This window comes from Amblyomma americanum, chromosome 8 (assembly GCF_052857255.1).
Source record: "Amblyomma americanum isolate KBUSLIRL-KWMA chromosome 8, ASM5285725v1, whole genome shotgun sequence".
NCBI lineage: Eukaryota > Metazoa > Arthropoda > Arachnida > Ixodida > Ixodidae > Amblyomma > Amblyomma americanum.
In genome coordinates, this window is record NC_135504.1 from 52,295,060 (window position 1) to 52,319,285 (window position 24,226).

Here is a 24,226-nt window from a genome sequence, read left to right on the forward strand (position 1 = left end):
TGAAGCGGGAGTTTTGGGAGTTTTCAGTGACGTGCTGTTATAGCTTGGGCTGAAAATGAAAGGCCGGTAAAAGCAGTTAATTTTCCGGTAAACTGTGCTTGTACAGGAGCACACAGCCAGAGGGCCTTCGTGTCGCTTATACTATCGCGATGGAAAGAAACGCGAAAGAAACGCGAACAATACGGCCTCTACGCATTCCAGTGCTCGAATTTCTTTTGATCGCCCTTTTACCTGGACAACCGCAGCGGTGGCATAGTGGTTGAGCATCCCCATCGCATGCGGGAGGTGCGGGGTTCAACCCCAGTGTCTCCGGGTACCCACCAGTGACACAATGGGCATAAGCTTCCCCTGTCTGTCGGGTTTCGGGTTTGTCGGGTTTGTTCGGTTCTCGCAGGCAGGCCTCTTCATGCTGACGCAGTTTTGCAATGCGGGGCTTGTGTATTAGGCATCGCTAGTTTTCAGATTACTAACTGACATGCATCAAAGTGCGTAGTCAGTGTTGGTGTTCATGTGCTGTTCTTCGCGTTGCGTCTTTTACTCCAATGCTCGCTCCTTACGCTCTCCTTGCCTGTCTGGCCATCAAGCTCTTACGGTTATAACAATGCCACCGGTGCTCCACATAGGAACGGGAGCCTAATAGCTGCGCTGCAAACATCAAATATGGGTGTCGCCACATTCGGCAGGTTTCAGAAGCAAGCCACCAAGGTAGTGTTTTGCTGCACAGATCCCTCAGACAAGAATGCATTGCTATTAACTTGTGGAAGCCTGTTCAGGCCTTCAAGTCACGAGTTTGAACCAAGAGGCGGGAAAATTTTAAAACCAGATTGTCTCGGCAACGAACGCATGATTTTCTACCGCAGTACATACATCAACAAAGCCACGACCAGCCATGCCATGGAAAAGAACCACTCTCCAATCTGTCTTCCTTTCAAATCCGTGTTGTCCACCGCGCTGTTGTCAACTATGAATCTGTACCAACCTGTCTTTAAGCTCATACACAAAAATTCTGGACAGAACATTTTGAATGGGATGCAGTTTATGAACGCAATTTTTTCACATAAAATTTCACTATAACAATCAATATATCCGTGGATCACCCGATGGCAGTTTTGTATTTTTTTTCTATCACGTTTTTCCTATCGTCAAAACCGTTCCCCATTGGTTTTCTATGGCAGTCTTATTATTCGATGCGACCGACAGGAAACTCTATAATGGAAACATTTTGCTACATAGAAGAACGATGGATAATTACCTTGTATATTTCCATAACAGTGTCTTAGAATTTTACAAATTCAAAATTTTTGCCAGAGAAAGCTGGACTTGACACAGCTGCCATCCTCTGTATAATTTTCAAAGTGCTCACAGAACATTCAACGTCTCTTTGCATCCCAATGACATAGTACTTTGATTCAGCGAGAGTTTCCGGCAGTCACTCAAGGTTTCAGCAGGCTCCAGGCAAAAGTCTATAGAGAACACTGCTTGACGCACCCTTCCCTAGGAACTACGGTGCGACCATATTTTCACGGTATTCCAATAATCAAATCTGTTCTCTCCAGGACTCATGTCTTGCTAGAGTAAAGAGGAGAGCGCCTCCGCTCTGTGCTACATTTGTCCAGGGATGCAGGTGCTCACCGCTTGCATTGCGCTCCTTCGGGCGAATGGGAGCGGTCGTGCGGCGTGGACATGTTCACCGTACTGCGCTCGCTCAAGCGACGCCATGCCGATACAAGCTTGGCCGTCGCTAAAGCCTCTCCATGCACGCACCAGAGAACAGGTGAGGCTCTGGTGTCCCCGCCTCCGACAGCGTCTCCAAGACAACGAAGAAACCGCGCCAATGGCCTGGGCTGCGAAGAGCGCGTGATACGCAGAAAAAGATTAAAAACTGGCAGCGGCTTAGCGCTTGTTAAACCTAGTGATAGGAGCGAAAGCTGTGTTAAGCATGGTTACCCATGGTTTGGTTTGGCACCGGAGTCGGTACGGCGAGCGCCTCATCCATGGCAAGTTTCAACGACTGAGCAAAGCTGTCATACCCCCGCTAGTTACGTGGTACAGCAGCGGCGAGGCTCCGAGCGAGCGCAGCTGCGGTGCCTCTCCACAGCGAGTCACGATGTATGACGTCACTTGCCACACCTCCGCTCCAAGGTGTGGCGGGGTTACTGGGGTTACTGTCCCGAAGCGACTTACGGGGGTTACTGTCCCGAAGCGACTTAAGCTATGAGGGACGCCGCATAGTGGAGGGCTCCGGTAAATTTTGATCACCAGAGATTTTCTCACGTGCATTGACATCGCACAGTACACGGGCCTTTAGCATTTCGCCTCCATCGAAACGGGACCGGAGCGGCCCGGATCCAAATACAAATGGAATTCAGTTAACATATAGTTTCATAATCGGTCCCCACGATGTTCCGACTCTTCTGCTGACAAAACACAATTTTTCCTTTGTCAGCAGCAGTAATTAAATCATAGTTCATGTTCCAGCGCGTCGAAATGAGCGGTAGTTCCCGAGAAAGCAAGAGCAGGTAGAAGTCTTCGTCTTTTCTGTGCGGGTCTCACAGAACTTCGTCGCATGAAATTTCTAAGGTCACGAGGACAAAACCAAACACTACCGTAGCTGTCGCAGCACCGACATCACTAACACATGAAGGAGCACGAGGCCAAAGCGTCTGTAACAGACGCCGCAAAGCAGGCGACAGGGCCCGAGATAATGAGACGGACCGAGTTCGCGAAACACGCAAAGAATGCGAGGTGGTTACAACGGCCGCGCGGGTCAGAAAAATTAAAAGGGAGGGAGAATGTGAGAGAGAGATCCATCTTTTCTGGTTTCAGCAACTTCTTGCGGTTATACGTCGCTATTTATTACAGACGCTAGCGCCAGTTCCTCCGTCAGTTACGTTCATAGCGGATAGCGGACCAGTTGCGGCTTCAGCGAAGGTTTCTCCAATTAGCCGGAAAGGGAATTTGCTCGCGCTTTCCTCCCCCTGGCCTGAACGTGAAAGTCAGGGTGAGAGCACTTGGAAGATTAGGATACCAAGCAGCGTCGCTGCTTCCGGGTTGTGCAGTGCAGTGGAATTGCGGGACAACAGTCCATCTGCTGCATTCAACTCCCAATTTTTTCGCACCGAAAACAAAAATTGCAATTATAAAAATCACTTGACGCAATTACCATTATGCTAGCTATGTGTGGTTTGGCTTCTGGGAGTTTAACGTTTAGGGGGTTTTTGGGGGTTTAACAAAATCCGTCTGCCACTAGAGTTTTATTGAAAAAAAAATAGAAAATAATTGAGAATATGAAAACGCTCCTACCAAGTCGCAGCAGCCGCACTCGTAGAAAATGACACTATGACACAGATGCGACACACGCGCAGTTTCTAAGCAGCCGATTCCATCCGGCGCGGGAAGGCCCCTCAGAGGAAGCCCACCAGCCAAAGGCGTTGACTGTCATGACGTCAAGGTTAAGCCCCTAGCTTTAGACCGCAGGTGGCGAATGACGAATGCCTCTGTAATATTGTAATTGACTGCTTACATGTTAGGATGCGTAAGAGTTATACAGGGTGTTTTACCTAAGGGGTTTATGTCAACAGTATAGAACATCAGAATAGAGCAGAAGCTGGTTAACTAATTCTGCATAGTTAGCTTTTTAACTATTACTGTTAAGCTCCTTAATTGTTTAGAGGCATGCAGTCCACCGCAATTAATATCCATATCAGTTTCCAGATTTTCGAAAACGCTGTTACTGTCTGGGCTGTGGCCCAACAAACTTCGGCTATTTCGTCGAGTTACGTGTGCTGGAAAGTTTGTTTTGCGTGCAAGCTTGTCGAAAGCGCATGTATTTTGGCACGATGAAGCCAGAATTTGTCGGGTCACAGCACCGAGGGTAACCGCGTTTTCAAAATTCTAAAAACTGATAGAGATATTACATAAAAATAAGTAAGAAAAAGAGTATACAAAAATAAGTGAAAAATAAATCAAATAAGTGAAAAACAACAGGAAAAATTCAATGCCTACAGGCGCCGTGGAAATAAAAACGGCGTTCTAGAAAGTTCTATGCACGCTTTCGCATCCTTGCACGTGGGCGGACGTGGGTGCCCTCCGAAATTTCTCTACGTGAGTTTGTTTTCGTGAAATTTAGGCAGAATCTTTATATTTAGAAATGTACGTAGTACTCAAGAAAAAAACTTTACCGATTGTTGGTGTTATTAATTATACAGACCTTAATTAGAACAATTTATATAAAGTTGTGAAAATATTTCTCGAAATTATTCATATTTGTTTATATTTGGCACTATTTTATTCTAAATTTAGTAGTTTAAAAATGCTTTCTTACCCGCCGCAGTGGCTCAGTGGTTAGGGCGCTAGGCTACTCTTCCGGAGTTCCCAAGTTGAACCCGACCGCGGCGGCTGCGTTTTTATGGAGGAAAAACGCCAAGGCGCCCGTGTGCTGTGCGATATCAGGGCACGTTAAAGATCCCCAGGTGGTCGAAATTATTCCGGAGCCCTCCACTACGGGCACCTCTTTCTTTCTTTGTTCTTACACTCCCTCCATTATTCCGTCCCTTAAGGCGCTGTTCAGGTGTCCAACGATATATGAGAACGATACTGCGCCAGTTCCTTTCACCAAAAACCAATTTTTATTATTATTTTCGCCAAACATAGCAAACTGTATGGCATCCAGGATCAGTGATCGCCATTCAAGTAGCCGCCTGCCGACCTGCCAATTATTGTGTGCCCTTAAGGCTGCCTGCCCGTGCACGCTATCATAACGAGCATAACGAGAAAAAAACTGGCAGTGTGCTTTCCGGAAATTAACGAGCAACTTGCACTGCAGCAGCCTTCGAACGCACTGGGTATAGTAACATGCACGAAACTAGTGTCTAGTCACGCTAGCAGGGAGGGACTGAAAAGAAATAATCAAGAATTTATAATGACTTGATTGAGGTAGTTAGAATTGCTTATTTTCGATACGTCCTGTAAACAAGAAGCTCACATCTTGACCTTTTCTCCTTTTCAGTTTGTTCGTTCTCCTGGCTCGCGAATAGAGAACTGTAGTTTTCTTTGCTGTTTTTGGTTAAGCCTGTTGAGTCTTCTCGACTAGAACAGGGCACCCCAAGATCTACTAAAGAAACATCGAAGTGGAACAAGAGGGCACACACCACGCTTCCTTAGATCAACTATCAGCTGTAGGTTTCGGTTGACCATGTATTTGTTGCCTACTGTGCTGACATGGAAAGAAAGAAGTCTGGAAAATGCCAACATGCATTCTTGAAGAGCTGCCTGTCAGCGCAGGACGCTTATCGATTGACTTTTCAGCAACTTTCGCCTCTTCTGGGTTTTTTGAGGGTACGTACTTGTCCAGTGGAAACAGGGGTGCTCGACACTGGTGTCGTGGGGATGCCAGGGGAGTCAGGGCAGCCATCTTGGTCGCTGGAGGCAGACAGCCGCAACTGAGCGGGCCTGAGGTGCCCACTTTTGGGCCCTACAGGCGACGGCAATGACACTGCAAGGGGACGAAAAGAACGGACGCGCTGAAGTTTCCTCAAGGGTATCTCCGCGAGACGACCCATATCATTACGTATAGTTACTCTCACTGCATAGCGCTTGCCGTAATCGCGATAGATTCACACTGTTCTACCTCGCATTAGTTCAACGGCGCGGGCTTGTGAATCAGGCGCAGCTGGTGTCGCGCAACACCTGAACTTTGTTTATTGCCGTCATTCATCAACATTCGGCCTTTTTGGTTCATCACAAGAGGTTGTCCGCTGCGGTGCACTGCGTTTGCAGTGTTAAAAATTAGTGTTTCGTTATTGCTTTCAAAAAACCACCCGCAGGCGAAAACTATTTGGGCTTCAAACGTAACACTTTCACTTGCCGAAAAAAAAGAGGCAGTGCCTTCGATTCCAAAACAAAAGTATCTTATAGTAACAAGCGACCGAAAGAAGTCATGCAAGGAATACTGACAGAAAAACGCATATCTAGGCGGATGTGCTGTGAAGCAAAAGAGACAAAATGCGAGCGTTGAAATATTTTGTGCAAAAGGAACGAATACCACGCTTTGACAGCCATGCCTACAGTTTGCGTAGCTTTACAATGCTTTTGTAGAAACTGAAAAGTTGCCAGATTCCCAGCTTTTGATAGGCTCTCTATATCAGGAGGTTAACACACAAAACATTATTTGACATTCGAATGCATAATTTATTCCTTTATTTTATCCTCAACTGTAACAGTTTCAGGACATTGCGGGAGGGGAAGTCATGAGTAAAGTCAGACGCTCCATTAATACCCAAGAAGGGGCGGCCACCTGCTTAGGCCAGATCTGGCTGACACTGGAGTGGCTTTCTTGCAAGACGACGAATTTCGCTTTCGATCATCTACCGATACCCATGGCTAGTTCCAAAACACTTAATCGTTCCCCTCAAGCCGAGCCCTTTAAGATTACACAGTGTTAAGACTCGAGTTTCCTCCGCGGTGGCCGTCGGGCTGCGTTTCTTGCCACTGTGGAGGCACCTGCGGCTGTTCTCACCCTTCAGGAAGCAGACCATGATGTTCGTCTCACGAGATACTGCACGTACCAGACACACAACCGAGCTTGCATTCTCGATCATCAATCACATATGCACTTTCACACGACCTCGAGATCAACGACGACTACACCGAATGTTCAATGGTCCAAATCTTTCCTTTGCGACGCCGGGAGTTTTCCCTGATAGTGCTGAACGTATATGTCCAGCCCATATGGACTAGGGTTGCCTTGGACGAGATCCTCTGCAAGGCGACCCGGGTGATAGGCAAGGCTCGAATCGTTATCGTGGCCGATTTTAGCTCCCACAGTATCTAGTAGGGCTGCTGCGAAGACGACGCTAAAGGTCGACGTCTGTCCGAACTAATTTCCCGGCTCCAACTGACGCCCCTTACGGACCCCATCTTCCCCACTTGGGTCGGTGCGTACATAACACGCAACCTCACCCCCCTTAATCAACTACACACAAAACTTAACAATACCCTTGGTAGGCACCACTGCATACTCTGTGTCACCATTCACACAAACGCGTCCCGCAAACGCTGAGGCCAAGCCCAACTCAAACAGTGGCACCAATTCCGAAAGGCTCCGATTCCAAAAGTCCTACCACTAGAGGGGTACGACGTTTGGGACACACATCACTGCACTGCAGCGCGACCACACGGCGCTGACCACCGGCGGCCTGTCTTCCGGCAGCGCGACCACAGCACGCTGGCGGAAGACAGGCCGCCAGTGGACGACGACTTCATCTGTGGGATTCCCGCCACGGTGTCATCTGTCGATGGAAGCGCGCACACAAGACGAACTGCCGTCGCAGGATACGAATAGCACAACTCACTACACAGGCCGTGGAATATGCTGTGCTTTTGGTTGACTCCAACTTGACCGCACGCTGCAACCAAGTTGCAGGACACCTGAGTTCCAAGAGAACCTGGCATTTCTTTCGTGCTCTCCTCGACTCGTCCAACACGCGAGGTGAAACACAACGCAACCTAAAGGGGGCTCTACACAATACTCGGGCACGAATGCACTGCTAACTGAGGTACTTTGTGAGCGCTTCCTTAGCCGCACAGAGGACCCACAAGGTCCTGACTTCTAGTATGCAGGACAACCCAACACGTACCTGGCCGCTCCTTTCGCTCTCTATGAATTCAAAGTAGCCATAGACAAAATGAGAAGGGGTACGGCTCCCGGTCGCGATTGCATTAAAGTTACGCTGCTAGCGAACCTGCCCGACCAGACGTACATTCAACTCCTGGACTATATCAATCGGATTTGGCGCGGGATTCCCCTCCCTAGTGAATGGGAAACCTTCCTCGTAACTGTGTCCTCTGGCAGAACAACAGAGCTCCCTTGCCACTGAGCCACCGCGGTGGGCAAAGGCAGAATACTACAAAAGACGTGCATGCGCAGTGCTGTGCGCTTACACCGATTACTAAAACGCAGGGGGCCCAAATTAACAGGGACCCTCAAAACATGACGCCCTGTTTTCCTGCTTTTACTTCTACTTTCATCCCTTCCTTCAAGGTGCGGTTCATGTGTCCACCGCGAGTTGCTACATGGTTTCTGCTGTGAGTTTTATTTTCCCATTATCTCTTTGTAGTTACTACTGAGACAAAATTGTCTCACTTTTGCTAGGCACCCCATCTCAATGGGCATAGTCGGACGAAAGGCGTGAAAATAATAAGAGGGATTACAGCTACTGGTTGGGGGATACGTGTGTGTGTTGGGTTTAATGACACAAGCCTAAGGCTATCTCGCCCCAAACGCAAGATTTGATGTTTGGTTTCAGAATAACCTGCTATAAGATTTTTTTAGGTATTATAAGCTCTTTAGGTGCACTGCTTATCAGAAACCGAAGAACACGAGATTTCTACATGTGTATTATCTCCTGTGAGCAGGAGGGGGTGGAAAATCAGTTGATTGTTAAACCTCCTAAATGGTTTTTTCCTGTTTCTCGAGTTTTGTACACGATAGCAAAATGTTGTTTATCGTGAGCTAATCTCAACGTCGGCGAAAATAACGAAGCGCCGACCAAAAGGTGTTGTCAAGATGGAAGGACGTTTCGACTTCCACACGGAAGTCTTGTTCACTGACGGAAAAATTTCGCACACAAAGCTTAAGTACGTTGTGCTAATCGTCGCAGGCATCTAGCGTACGAGGGCGGTAGATTGCCGATGTTACGGTTGAGCGTCTGATCTGTTGTCTGGATAAACAAAGACTCCAGCTGGTCTCGTTGTCTGCTGTATTACAGCGTTCACGAAGTAATACAGCAGACAACGAGACCAGCTCAGCCCGTTCGCCTACCTTGCCGTGCCCGAGCTGCAATACCCTATGTGCCAGGCGTGAGCCAGTCATTGGCCCGCGTTTTTCGCGCCTACGATGTGCATATAGCTCACGTGCCTGCGTGCAAGCTTCGTCACGAGTTGGTGTCCGTAAAGGACAAGCTAAAAGAGGAAAAGTTTCCCGGAGTAATTTATAAAATCCCCTGCTCAGACTGCGATCACTCCTACATAGGTGAAAGCGGAAACTTTGAAAGACGGCTGAATGAGCACAAGAATGATGTCAAGAAAAAGAAGGCTTGTTCCAACGCACTGGCTGAACACGTTGAAAACAGGAAGCATGATATCGCTTGGGAAGAAGCGGCAATTATCGGCCTTGAGAAAAACTGGATGTCACGCCAATATCTGGAGTCTTTGTTTATCCAGACAACAGATCAGACGTTCAACCGTAACATCGGCAATCTACCGCCCTCGTACGCTAGATGCCTGTGACGATTAGCACAACGTACTTGAGCTTTGTGTGCGAAATTTTTCCATCAGTGAACAAGACTTCCGTGTGGAAGTCGAAACGTCCTTCCATCGTGACAACACCTTTTGGTCGGCGCTTCGTTATTTTCGCCAATGTATTCACCCGACCAGACGAGATTTCGTCGAACCTTAGATTTAATCTCAACGTCCTTCTCAAATCGATTTACCTTACCACGAAATCTTAGGTTATATTCCGTTCCATACATCAAGTGCAGGCTATGAGAGAGGCCGTAGTGAAGGGCTCCGGATATTTCGACCACCTGGGGTTCTTTAACGTGCACTGACATCGCACAGTACACGGGCCTCTAGAAACGGAGTATAGACAGCATAGATGCGCCACTTTCACGTAGCACCAGCTGTCCGGATTGGTGGGCTGATTGCCTGCAGTTTTACCTAGAGGCACATCAGGCATTTCAGCCGTGCACTGTTGCTGTCGAAAGGCATCCTAAGACAGCCATGCAACAATGCCCGGTGTACCCCAGTTGAGCTTCCCGACTGTAACAGGTATCACTGATATTAACAATCGGCTACAGGTGAAGCAAAGCGCAGTAACAGTCTCCATCTCGGTGAACGTCTCAGTGCTTCATTAAGAAATAGAATTATGAATCAGTGAGAGTAGGAACGAAACGCGGCGCTTTAGTAAAGGCTTTCAATTCGTTTCGACTAGCTGGGGTTTGGTTACGCCCTCGGGGCTAGCAGCTAACCTGAGTATATCGAGAAGCAAATCCCAATAAAGAAGAAAAAAATATACACGATCAATGCGGCAGAAATGCGTTAAATTGGTTTTTCTTATAACTATGTCCACCAAGCCAGGCAATACAATTCCGGAAAAACCATACTTTTCAACTCAAAAATTCTATTTTTCAAAATTACTTCAAATCTTCCCTGTAACACCCGGTATAGGGTATGTGTAGGCGTGCGGCTGAGAATATAAGGCTATGCTAAGTCTGCCTCACACATGGTAGTGCCAGGCTCGTGTGATCGTACATCACACACGGTCACGCATGGTCACTCGGCCATCTACACACGGTACGAGTTTGGTATTAAAGGGACAGGCTTTGCAGCGCTCCGCAAAACGCGAAATGAGCACGGCTACACGATTCTCTCGAAGTCCATATAGGTCCATGGCACCTATCGGGAAGACCGTAAGAATGAAAACACGATGTTTTGAATACAAAAACAAAAAAAGCTTAGTAATTAATACTTCGCCGAGCTGATGAAAGCATCTCTCCTAAACAAACTACATCTCGGATCTTGAAACATTGTAATATTACGTTTACCAATCGTTCACCTTCACTGACGACGAGTAGAAACATTGGGCAGTCAATTAATCCTTACAAAAATTTTAGACCATCTATGGACTATAATGTCTGTAATGACTATAGACTATAGAACATGTGGTGCGGTCACTTAACCCTTACAAAATTTTTAAACAGTCAATAGACCATCCAGAGACTTCTGGCTATAAGGTCTGTACATTCTATAAACAAACCTTAGAGAAGTCTGTAGGCAATACAAATCCCAGATGCGGTCTATAGACAATCTATGGATATATGACCATTCAGCTACTCGTTGGAGTTTACATGCGTGTGTTGGGTTTAATGACACATAATTAATTTTTGATACTCTTTTAGAGGTATTTTGTATATAGACTACGAATAGATAAAAACAAATCTCTGTAGGAAGGAAATCGAGTGTATAAGAAGTCTATAGACTGTATATAGACCATTTCAGTAAGGGAACAACACATGAGCCTGACGTGCTCACCCATCCCCGCTGTAGGCCCGCCTTGAGTCGGTTCGCTGCGGAGACCTGGCCTCGCACCCACGTGAAGAATGCACTTCCATGCATGTTTTCCCCTCGAAGGCACTGCCGCTGCTGCTCCTCCGAGGCCGTCACAGCTGGCGACGTCGCCCCTGGACAAAAAGACAAAAGCGAAAGCTGACTCGTCTCATCAGCACAGGAGCTATAAAAGCTCTTCGGGCGCCTGCTCAACCGTATCCTCCATTATGTGCATGATAATAAGGAGCAGTTAGAGAGTCTGGCAAACGTACATATACACTTCGCATGTAGGAGACGGCTCTGAAGCCGTAGCACCACACTATGGTTCGGTTAACGGGGGTTCAACGTCCCAAAGTGACTCAGGTCATGGAGGACGCCGATGTGAAGAGCTCTAAAAATTTCGACCACCTAGTGTTCTTTAACGTGCACTGACATCGCACAGTACACGGACCTCTACGATTACGCCTTCATCGAAATTCGACTGATGCGGCTGGGATCAAACCCGCGTCTTTCGAGTCAGCAAGCCGAGCGCCATAACCACTCAGGCACCTTAGTGGCGTACCACACTTTGTGGTGGCCTACTAGGAGGGTAAGTAGCCATTGAAACTACAAAGTATGATATAATTTTCAAAAGCAGGAAACAAAATGCGCCTTCTTTGACGATTCGGACAGGAGAGTCACTGTATATTAGAATGTGTAGATTTTGTCAACTGTCGTTGCAGTGTAACCATAACTAAAAATATTTTTCCTAAAACACAAAGTTTACAACTTGGTTCGCGTTTAGGGGGCTGGTTTCTGGCTATTAACTTATAAAGGCTTGCATGTAATAAATTATTGACATATAATGCTTACTTAAGGCAAAAGCTTCTATTTACATCAATAGAATGACAAACGCGTTTTACGGTCGCAATAACGTTAGTAGCAAAAAAAATGCAAGCTTACAGGAGGGAGATCTGTTGATATATGACAATCATAAGAAACTTAAGAGTATACGAAAAAAAGCCGTGTAAAAAAAACAACTTCTGGTTGAAAATATTGCTTGTACAGAAATTTGGGGCATGAAGCCTCAAGGTATATGACGCGGTTAAGCAATCATGTTGAGCAAACTGTCATGCTTACAGAGGAAAAGGTTCCACAGCGAAGCTGTTTCCCGGTCATAAGTTGTTTCCTGATATTAACATGTTAACGATTTTGAACGAAGCGAGAGTTTTGAGAGTTTCCAGTGACATGCTGTGAGATCTTGGGCTGAAAATGAATGACCGCTGAAAGGAGTTGTTTTTCCGGGTAACTTTGTGCTGGTACAGGAGCACCCAGGGGAAAAATTTTGCTACATAGCAGAATATTGGGCCATTACCTTCAATATTTTCATTACAGTGTCTTACAATTTTCCAGATTCCAAATTTTTGCCAGAGAAAGCTCGACTTGACGCAGCTGCCATCCTTTTGGAAATGCTCACAGAATATTCAACGTCTTTTTGCATCCGATGGACATAGTACTTTGGTTCAGCGAGAGTGTTTCCACCAGTCACTCAAGATGTCAGGAGGCTCCAGGCGACAGTCTATAGACAACACTGTTTGACGCACCCTTCCCTAGGCACTACGGTGCGACCATATTTTCACGGTGTTCCAACAATCAAATCTGTTCTCTCAAGGACTGATGTCTTGCAAGAGTAAAGAGGAGAGCGCATCCGCTCTGTGCTACATTTGTCCAGGGATGCAGGTGCTCACCGCTTGCATTGCGCTCCTTCGGGCGAATGGGAGCGGTCGTGCGGCGTGGACATGTTCACCGTACTGTGCTCGCTCGAGTGACGCCATGCTGAGACAAGCTTGGCCGTCGCTAAAGCCTCTCCATGCACGCACCAGGAGATAAGGTAAGCCTCGGGTATCCCCACCTCCGACAGCGTCTCCAAGACAACGAAGAAGCCGCGCCAATGGCCTGGGCTGCGAAGAGGGCGTGATAGGCAGAAAAAGATTAAAAACTGGCAGCGGCTTAGCGCTTGTTAAACCTAGTGATAGGAGCGAAAGCTGTGTTAAGCATGTTTACCCACGGATTGGCGCCAGAGTCGATCCTTCGAGCGCCTCATCCATGGCAAGACTGAACGACTGTGCACAGCTGTCATACCCCCCTAGTCACATGGTACAGCAGCGGCGAGGATCCGAGCGAGCGCAGCTGCGGCGCCTCCACACAGCGAGTCACGTGGTACGACGTCGCTTGCCGCACCTCCGCTCCGCCGGCTCAAGGTCATACGCGCGCAGAATTTTACCTCAGGAATTGTAGTGCCAATTGTAGAGCTTTCGGTCTAAAAGCGGCTCTGTGCATACGTGGCTGTCACAAATGGACGAAACAGTCCAAGCTGATACCGAATGTTTTTATATATGCTCCTGTTTCAAACGGGAATATTGCAGATAAGCACTTGTATTCCTCTATGGAGCGAGCCGCGCAGCAGATCGATGCAGCATACTGAGCGCCACCTCCATGTTCCCCTACTCCAATTTTGCCTCGATGCGTGGCCGTGTGGGATGCAGTGCGGCTGCAAAGTGCGCAGCGACGCGCTCGCGTATTCCCTTTTAGAGCGGACGACCATGTAACTGCACTGACTACGCTATCTTGATGTGCAGTATACTAAACAACTTGCTATAATGGCGAATGGCCGGAAGATATTTGAGCAGCAAAGCCAGCATTCAATCTGATCCATACCGGATCGTTTTGTGGGCGGCAAAGCAGATAAATAGGTCACATAAAATAAATCCTTCCACCTCGTCTTTCATGCAAATAAAGGTTAGTGTGCTGAACGATACCTCCTTGATTTCAAGAAATATGCGCCTAAAGGGGCATAAAAGACACGAGATTGTAGATCCTTAAACCACAGCATGTTGAAACAGCATCCAACAGCACCTCCTTATAATTAACTCCCTTGTTCTCAAGCGCGAGTGTTAACTCAAACCATCACTCTTGAAATGTGACGAATACGTGCGGGATCAGCGTGCTGCTTGATATTCGCACTAGAGATGCTCTGTCCCTCAAACCAGTATTACACAACACAATAAGGAGTGGACTAACCGAAGAAATTAGGCCCGAGGAGAACCCTCTCCCCTGCTCCAGGCCACTGACTGGTGAAGTGGCAACGACCGAATCATGGGGCATAAGAAACAAACCATCACGGGACAAACGCAAGGCTGTTTCTGCACTGTGTCAAATGATCAAAGGTTAAATAAAATATAAATAAGAGAGAAGGTGTGGTTCTTATAAACTAGTAAAACAGAGGAAGTGCCACCAACGAGTGCATTTTCTTTCAAGTAGTATTCTCTGATCCGATAGGGGACGTTGATTATTAGGATGCGAGAAGCATCCTAAGTGACTCGAGCTTGCTGCATAAACTGATAATGCGCTATATTCTGGGCCTAACTAGACGTAATTTGTTATTTACCTAACAATCGTGGAAGTGCTAGCACCATGAACTTCAAGGACTATCATGAACTTCAGGCAATCTATATGAGCCACATTTATGTTCATGGGTTCCTCGTTGCGTGCTTGTGCAATGCACACTTCCGTTCGCTCGTTGTCAGCAATTCCGACCTAACTGGGGTCCAGCGAAATTTCAGGTTATTAAAGCGAAAGAATTATATGGTTATGTCGTGTAAGCAAAAAAGTGTCCGCAAATTTTGTCCGCGCGGTTATGTCGTTCTGCGGAGATAAATGTGCAAAAGTTTAATTGTAGCAGGTATTGCGTGAGTAGATCTTGGAATGGGAAAAGTTTGCTTGATGAAATACAATAAGTTAATTAAATTGAAGTAATGAAAAATGCTGTGTTTGAATCAAGTTTCCTGTGACTGATCCGATGGAAAACGATACAAATGAGTGAGAAGGCTTAATTAGTAAATAAAAAGCAAAAATAAAATACAGAATAAAATTTATTCAATCAAAATTTCAAAAAGAACAGAAAAAGAAAAATGGAGAAAGAAAGGAAGAAAGAAAGAAAGAAAGAAAGGAAGAAAGGAAGAAAGAGAAAGAAAGAAAGAAAGAAAGAAAGAAAGAAAGAAAGAAAGAAAGAAAGAAAGAAAGAAAGAAAGAAAGAAAGAAAGAAAGAAAGAAAGAGGAAAGGGAAAGGCTTTCGCATTTCCGCTCCTAAGCAGAAAAGTGCAATCCTGTAATTTTTTTCCATTTGTTGTGGCTCTGGCTTTATAACGTATTATTATCACAAGTAATGCTAATACTGCATTACTAGTGCATGCACTGCTCTGTGTGTGTGCTTAGTGCTTCAGTGCAGATAATACTGCCCTTGATTCTCTCGTTTATATTTTTCTCCACACAGACCACGATAGCGCAACACTGAGCTGCAAATATTGATGCATACCGAGGAAGACAGCTTTTCCACAGTGCGGTTTTGAAACGAACGTACTCACCCTACTCCCTACCACAACGTGCTACACTTCCTTTCCTTTGGAAGATAGTCCCGATGACTATGCATTTTCTGTTCGACTGCTGTCATCAGTTTCGCACTCTCGATATAAGCGCAGACTTCCTTATCTCCTGTGTGTTTTCTAATCTACTGGTTTACTGGGGGTTAAACGTGCCAGAGCGACTCAGGCTATGAGGGACACTGTATAGTGAAGGGCTCCGGAAATTTCGACCACCTGACGTTCTTTAACGTGCACTGACTTCGGACAGTACAGGGGCCTCTAGAATTAGGCCGGCATCTAAATTCGAAAGAAACGGCCGGAATTGAGCCCGCGTCTATCGGATCAACAGCCGAGTGCCATAACCACTAAGTCCCCGTGGCGGCTTTTTGAAGCGAAAGGTTCACTACGCTATGGTCTCGCGGGGCACTAAAATGAACCTTCACGCAGTTAGAGGTCATATATGGCTATAAGTCGCACAACAGTTAAGCCCTTCAGCCTAACCTTGTGGACCATCATGGTGTCGCACCACCTGGTCATGAACTTTGACCTTTCGATTCGCCGGCAGAGGGCAGACGAATACTCACGTGACAATCACATGATGTCGTGCGATTAAAACTGCAATTGTGACGTCAGTCTGGGGCAAAAGCCGGAGCCGCGCGCTTCACTTACACAGGCACCATGCAGTTGTGCGGCGAGGAGCGCACGTAGAGCGTTCATTTGGTGACCAACCTCTCTCGATCAACCATTAACTGCCACCTCCAAGGGTGAGAGCGCTGCCTCTGAAGCGTGCGGAACGCACTCAACGTTACAGACGCCAAAGCGCGTCTACATGCCCGATACACCACAGCTTTCACTCCCTAACCAGGTTCAGCAGTAGTTAAACTGTCTCTAATGTCATCTTTAATGTCATTTAATGTCTTTCATGTCATTAGACGCTATTTCCAGTATCGAAACTTTCATATACATCACGCTTAACACTGGCACGTGTTTCACCAGCGCTTTGACAGTCAACAGGATGCACCAAAGCCCTGCGCAATGTGAAGAGAAGCTGACTTGCACAGACAAAAGAACGCTGGACATCAGCGATTGGTTCGAGCCAACGCCAAGAGAGGGGCGAAATCTCCCCTCCTCTGCGGGCGCTATGGCACGACCGGACATTTTCTGCCCATCAACGGAAAGTCACGCCTCTTCTTTAAACAGCAATGGCGTCATCAGAGACCCACAGAAGCCACATTTGTCCGAAGAGCCAGATACTCACCAACGTCAAATTGCCGAGTTGCTGCACGGGCTGCCGCAGATAGCACGCTTGGACATGTTCTTCGTTCTGAGCAGAATGCAGCCTCTTTGTGCGAGAATGCATCGAGGCCGCCGTGATCTCCACGGAGATTCACCACGTGTATTTGTAGCCTGTTTCCACGACAACCAAGGAACGGACGGCATTCTCTTCGAGACCTGCATGCGAGCAGGAATGAATTAGCGTGTTTGTAAGCACAGTAATATGTCCGTGTCGAAGCAACCGAAAACATAGTACTGCTAGCTCCCAACGAGTGTTGTGTAGGGGAGTATTTCTGAGACAGACACAACAGATAAGAGCTTGAGATAACAGAGACATTTAATGTAAAGTCTTCAACCTGAAAGCTTCCACCCGAAAGACGTTTGACCTAAAGGCATTTATCCTAGAATCACTTGGGACATTAGTCTAGTACTGAATAGTATACAGGTACAGTTAACTAGCAGCCCACGATGAGGCACAAATGTTTTTGCATTCACATCGTTTAGTAGTCTCAAGTGCCCTCCGTAATTTTAGCGTCCACTGTCATCATACAAGGCGTCCGTGTTATGTGCAATTGCCACGTGGCGGAAATTATTCCGGAGACCACAGCTACGGAATGTTTGAACCCTTAACTCACGGCGGTGTCTTGATGTCCACCAATGAGTGAGGCGATTACTGCAGCTTTACTCTGACCAAAAGCAATTTTCACATGCGCACCGAGCAGTAACAATGTCATTCCACATTTGCTTATGAGAAGAAAGATTTGACGTCACGGTGGCTCAGTGGTTACACATGCTTGGTTACTCCGCTCATAAGCGCGGGGTCAACCCCGAACGCGGGGGTTGTATTTAAATGGAATCGGAAAGCTAAAGACACCCGTGGGCTGTGTTTTGAAAGCACCCGTTAAAAAAAGAGAGGCGGTCGAAATTGTACTACCCCCTTCACAAGGCTCTCCTTTATAAAGCTAGAGCTTTACTACTGCATGTCTCCGCGAGTTTTAAGCTGTGCTGGCTAGCAGGCTTCTTTTAACTAATAATGAATGGTCAACCTTTTAACTATTACTACTCGGCTCGTTAATTATCGAGAGGCATGTAGCTCACCGTAAGTAATATCGATATCAGTTTAATTTCGAAAACAGCGGCACCCTTGGCGCTGTGGCCCAAAAGATTTTGACTATTCCGAAGAGTTCGACTGGAGGGGCGGCTTTGCCTGCGAGCTTCTAAAAAGTGCATGCATGTCGGCTCGACGTAGCCAACATTTGTTGGGTCACAGCGCAGAGTTAAACCGCATTTTCGAAATTTTAAAAACTGATATGGTTATTACTTACGGCAGGCTACACGTCTCTCAATAACTTAAGAACCGAACAGTAAAAGTTAAAATGTTTACATAAAAATAGTTATCCAGCCTGCTAGTTAGCAAATTGTTAGCACATTTTCGGACAGAAACTGAAAATTGGAAAATTCCAAGTTACTTCTACGGTCCGTTATTTCTATAGTCCGTTCTTTTGGCATGTAGCAAAATCTAAAGAGTTTCCATAGATCGCATCGAACAGTATAGACGGCCATGGAAAACAAATAGGGAAGATTTGACAATAGCAAAAACGCCAATTGGAAAAGAATGCGACTGATCCGGAGTTCTCGGGTTCGAACCCGACCGCGGCGGCTGCGTTTTTATGGAGGAAAAACGCTAAGGCGCCCGTGTGCTGTGGATGTCAGTGCACGTTAAAGATCCCCAGGTGGTCGAAATTATTCCGGAGCCCTCCACTACGGCACCTTCTTCATATCCTCTTTCACCCCCTCCCTTATCCCTTCCCTTACGGCGCGGTTCGGGTGTCCAACGATATATGAGACAGATACTGCGCCATTTCCTTTCCCCAAAAACCTATTATTATTAAAAGAATGCGACACTGACGTCGGGTGACCTGCGGATATATTGTTATAGCGAAATATTACTAATGAAAAAATGCGTTCATAAACTCGTTGGAGCAACACCTTGCGAACAGATTCCATATTTCTTCTGTATTTCTTCCGAGCTCGACGGGGCGGGGAAAAGGAATGACGAGCTGTGAAAACTTATCCAGTGACTCTCTGGTACAGATGAGGTCGCCTTTGAAGCGAAAAGCTTCCGTACGCTAAGTAAAGCAGTCGTCGCGTAGGCGGAGAGTGACCTTGAACGACCTTCAGCTCAACCACGTTTATCCCTTCCCTCGTCTTCCGGAATGACAGTTACCGCGCCATTTCCTTCCTCAAAACCAATCTTCAATTTTCTTCGAATATCTTTTTTTCTTCGAAAGCAAAGGAAAGGCGCATAACTGGCCCCCAGGAATAGTGGACACCTTAGTCGCGCTTTAACCTTCGTGACGGTAGCGACAGATGTGCGCTGCATGCGTTGGCATTCACAACTTTGTAGCAGAAACACGGCATTGAAGCTATAGACCATTGGAGTTCATTGTGTTCACTGCCGTTGGCGTTGACAGCGTTCTAGACTCCGATGATTGCGCTCCCTGGGAACGTGGCGGTGGTGATAGATGTGGGCTGCATGCATTTGCACGGTAAAAGTTGTAACCGCCGCGGTGGCTTAGTTGTTAGGGCGCTCGGCTACTGATCCGGAGTTCCCGGGCTCGAACCCGATCACGGTGGCTGCGTTTTTAGGAGGCAAAACGCTAAGGCGCCCGTGTGCTGTGCGATGTCAGTGCACCTTCAAAATCCCCAGGTGGTCGAAACTATTCTGGAGCCCTCCACTACGGCACCTCTTTCTTCCTTTCCTCTTTCGCTCCCTCGTTTATCCCTTCCCTTACAGCGTGGTTCAGGAGTCCAACGATATATGAGACAGATACTAAGCCATTTCCTTTCCTCCAAAACCAATTATTATTATTATGAGGGAAACGTTGTGGCAGACGCGGCACTGCAGCAATGGCCGCAGCGTTCATTGGGTGGCCAACCTCTCGTGATCAACCATTAATTTAACTGCCACCTGCCAGGGCGGCAGAGTGGGTGCACTGGTTGTCCGGTGTGCGGAACGCATTGAACTTTACAGACGCCCCAAGCAGCGTCTAGTTGACCGGTACACCACAGCTTACGCTCTGTAACCAGGTTTAACAGCAGTGGAACCATAGCTAATCTTTTATACTAAATTTGATGACGTAGCATATGTCACTCCCGCCAGTACGCTGGCATTTTTTCTAGGTAGAATTCGTCCATCCACTGCGGTGGACATTGCTGGACGTGATGATTGTCGGTTTCACGAAAAAAAAAGCACAACTGGTAGGAACGCGCTTCTATCGATAAGAGCAGCTCCATCGGGAAAGCAGCAAGCTCAAAGCTGCAGCAGCGAATTCATGAAAATGCTACAGTGCTGCACACAACCACGAATAAAAGTAGCATTGGTGGCTACGCGAATCTAATGGCAACTACAGCTTGATGGACGGAACAGGAAGTGCGTGTTGCTGCTCGAGTTATTTCACAAAGAGGCAGAAACTCGATGCATAAAAACCAGGAGCCCAGTTTGAAGCCAGTGAAAATGCCTGCGTGACCAATCTGTACAAAACAATACTTGGGACTGTATCGCCTCATATTGTATGAACGTCCTCAGTTAATAATAGGCACCGACCTATTTGAAAGCGACGACTGGTAGTAATGACTGGCTAAGAGGGTCATGTTGAGCACATCCTATGAACAAGCCTAAGCCCATTTGTGCGTGTGATCGCGGTAGCCCTTTCGGTAGTGATCGCCAATGCTCACCTGATGCGATGACGTGTCGACTCGCGATGGTGACCGCAGCTGAAGGAAACGCTTTTGGCCGGTTTTTGTATTGCTCCGAGGTCCTTCAGCAAGATGGTATCCTGAGGTACGAGGCCCCGACCCGATGATGCGGCTGCTCATTATGACACAGTGCGCCGAGGTTCCGTTCAGTGGTCCTCAACAAACCCGAGTTCCTGTGGTGGCCTTGTGGTTCCGAATACCGATGCTTTATCCTCCAGACCGCCAAGGTCCAGTAGTCTCCAACTGGCCGAAGTCCTCAAGAGCCCCACCGATGTCTTCCAGAAGACACTTTCTCCACATTTTTTAGGTGAAAGCTGTTAACGGCTCATGGTCCGCCGGAGGTGCCCATTAGCAGGAAGCGCGCTGCAAGTGTCCGTTAGCAGGTAGTGTCCATCTCACCTGTCAATCAAATGACGTCATCAAAACTACAACAGCAAACACAAAAAAGAATTAAAGCAAGAAAATGAAATGTAATGAACACAAAAAACGAATTAAAAAATAAGAACGGGAAAAATGCTTACAGGCGTCGTGGAAGAAAACCCGCATTCTAGAAAATTCCATGCTTTGGCATTTCCGCGTGCAAGCAGACCGAACACGAACTAAAAATGCAATGAAGAAACGAAATCAAATAAACTGAAAAGTTAAAAAGCACAAAAACAAAATTGAAAATAAAAACAAAAACAAGAACAAAATATAACGAACGCAAAGAAATAAAAATTCAAACGGAATAGAAAGGAAGACGGGAGTAAGGGGGGTTTATAAATTTCATCTTACGGTCACGGCTTGGAATAAAGAGAACAAACAAATAAAGAGAAATGCTATGAACTGAACGAAATCAAATAAACTGAAAAGTTAAAGAGCACAAAAATAAAATAACAAATAAAAACAAAACCATCAACAAGAATACAACGAACGCAAAATAAATAAAAAAAATAAAAACAGGATGGAAACGAAGTTGGGAGTAAGGGGGTAATAAATTTCTCACATCTAATGGTCACGGCTTGGAATAAAAAAAAGCAACGAGTAGATGGAGGTACAGTCAGCCAGACGTTCGCCAAAGCAGGGCAAAAAAATATAAAAACAAACGCAAAAACATAACAAGGAAAAATAAAAATAAAAACAAAAGTAAGTAAAAAAGGAAAAAAACAGTGAAACAGTGGGTACAGGCGTCGCGGAAGAAAACCCGCGTTCTAGAAAGTTCCATGGTTTGGCAGACGCACGCAAGCAGAGAAGTGCCCTCAGAAATTTTTGAAGATCGGTTTGGGGCGCGTATACCACGGAATATGTTCTCTACTTGACGCTGGAGTGTGCCGAGTGGTGTGGATGAACGCCATACGTCGGGATTGCATGTGGCCCAGTGTTCCACTCCATCCCTTTCGCTTGCTCGCGTCATGCTCAGGCTAACTCCCTCGTCTTTTCTTGAATAAGTTTTATTGAAGCAAAAAAAAGGTGTGGTCGGGGCCAAAGCCCTCGAAGGGAGGGAGAGAAAGCTTACTCGTCGAGCGGTAGACGGAAGAACCCTTACGCCAGCATAGGCCACGAGCCTCTGCTAGCAACATCGGAGGAGATTCTGGCACCAGTGCCCGTAAAAAATATAAAAATAAATGCAGAAACATAACACAGAAAAAAAGAAATTAAGAGCAAAGTAAAACTGAAAAAAATAGAAGCCAATTTGAAAAGTGCACACCTAAAAAGAGAAGACAATCCACTACTAAACTGAAGGCTGAATAAATTAAAGGTGGCTGAATAGCTTTTCCTGCATAATAAAACCACCATAATCATCGAGGGGATAAATGAGTGCACCTTTGTGCTCTGCTGGCAGTCGTGACCCTCCATGTAGGGACATTTGGTACCAACTAATGAGAAACCGGGACCCAAGGATAGCGCGGCCTCAGTAAGAACGCCGGTGGCGGCTGATGTGGAATTCCGGTGTTACCGCGTACTGAGACATTTCTGGAAAACTCTGGAGTATTCCTCGAAGAAAAAAAGAAAAGTGAAAGTCACTGTTTTTTATGAACGCTGATCTTCGAAGTCTACTACGCAGCGTAGAACTGTCTTGGTTCCGTTAGGCCTCGCGTCTGACCGTTGCCGCCATGCGCTCAATAACCGTCGGGGAGTGGACGTCGTCGTCGATCACTTGCCGCTTCATATTACAAAATTATTTTTGGTTCCCCGCAAAACTTTTCTGTGCTTGGCCCTTTCCTTCTAATTTTCCCTCCATTATGACTCGAATTAAGGCCGCTCAGCTGTAATTTCTGTCGATGCGTATGGATTGAAGAACTGAGATCTCACATGCCCGTTTTCATGAGACACCATGTTGTGCGCCGTGAAGTAAACGTGTCCACGGACGCTGGCTATTGAAACGAACCGCTCGACATTAATTTCGGGGTTTCCATTAAAAATACTTGTAGCTAGACAGTAGGCTTTGTATATCCTTTTAGTCCTTGATGGAATTCGTGGTGCACATAGGCTCTACTCATCGATGTTCATGGATTTCGAAGTGATGCCTTCGCACCGCTGTTACCACCGAGTAGGAACGATGCCTGCCAATGCAAGTTCGAAAGCTTGAAAAAGAATAAGAGACTCCGACAAAATAAGCAAATTACTTGTAACAGATCATCCCTGTAATGCATCATTCTGATCCCTGCTGAAGGGCGACGCTCAGTCTAGTCGAACAAAGGAAAATGACGTGAAGGACTCACATTTGCTGTGGGAGTTGTTCCGACGAAGCTTGAAGTGGCACCCGAAGCATACGGACCCGAGGAATACTAGTTTCGCTTATTTCGCAACGGCTTGTACCATACGACCTAATTATAAAACTGAGGACGCAGGCCTAACTAGTCAGTGCGGTGGAGGCAGAAGCCTCTGAACACACGGAGACGAGGCTCATTTTGCAAGTGGTATACGAAGGACGCGTTGCGAGACGAGGGCACCGATATTTATACCCTTTAGTCACGTGACTCTTATATAAGTCAATTACAAAGCACACACCTACGAAGACAAGGCAATCCACTAAACTGAAACAAGAACTAAAACAACCAACACTACGAAGTGAAGAATTTATTTTAACCCTCACCTCTTTGTTTCCTCAATTTTCATAACAATCTCCTCAAGCCTCTCAAAACTTGTTATCGGTTTTCCCAGATAAATTGAAATTGAAAATTGATTTTGGGGGAAACGAAATGGGCTTCACTACGGCACCTCTTTATTCCTTTCTTCTTTCACTCCCTCCTTCATCCCTTCCTTTACGGCGCGGTTGAGGTGTCCAAAGATATATGAGACAGATACTGTACCATTTCCTTTCCCCCTAAAACCAATTATTCTTATTATTGGGGGAAAGGAAATGGACGTAATGTCTGACATCACGGCGGAGACGGGAACAGCGCCGTAAGGGATAGTATAAAAGAGGGAGGGAAAGAAGAAAGGAAGAAAGAGGTGCCGTAAAGGAGGGCCTAGGAATAATTTCGACCACCTGGGGATCTTAATCTGACAACGCACAGCACACGGGCACCTTTGCGTTTCGCCTCTATCGAAACGCTGTCGCTGTGGTCGGGTTAGAGCCCGGGTAGTCCGGCTAAGTAGCCGAGCGTCCTAACGAGTGAGCCACCGCGGCGGGTAGTTTGCCAGATTCTTCAATTTTTATTTATGAGTCGCATAAGATCAACCTGGATGACTTTTTCTCCTCT